This window comes from Myotis davidii, unplaced genomic scaffold, assembly GCF_000327345.1.
Source record: "Myotis davidii unplaced genomic scaffold, ASM32734v1 scaffold812, whole genome shotgun sequence".
NCBI lineage: Eukaryota > Metazoa > Chordata > Mammalia > Chiroptera > Vespertilionidae > Myotis > Myotis davidii.
Window position 1 is genome coordinate 3061638 of NW_006284238.1, and position 521 is coordinate 3062158.

Below are 521 nucleotides of genomic sequence, written 5' to 3' on the forward strand. Positions count from 1 at the left end.
TTCTTGTACATAATTTTTAATGCAAAATTATTCAGCTTTTCTGTAATTCTATGAGCTGAACCTATATCCACCTAATAAATTCTCTGTCTGCTTACATTAGAGACACTTTCAATTGCTTGTAAACAAAGAATACCAATGGACCCAGTGGTAGGTAGTATAATGGCTTCCCAAAGATATCCATATCCTAATCCTCTATTAATATTATTATGCTATATGGCAAGAGGGAATTAAGGTTGCAAATGAAATTAAAATTGCTAATCATCTGACTTTAAGATAATGAGATTATCCCAAGTGGAGCCCCATGTAATCACACAGTATGTAAATGGGTGAAAGGGAAGCTGAAGGGTCAGAAAGAGAGAGAAGACATGACCCACCATTGCTGGCTTTAAAGATGGATAGGGACCATGAGCCGATTAATGTTGGCAGCCTCTAGAAGCTGGAAAAGGTAAGAAAACAGATTCTCCCCTAGAGCCTCCAGAAAAACACAGCCCTGCTGACATCTTCATCTTCATCCCTTGAGC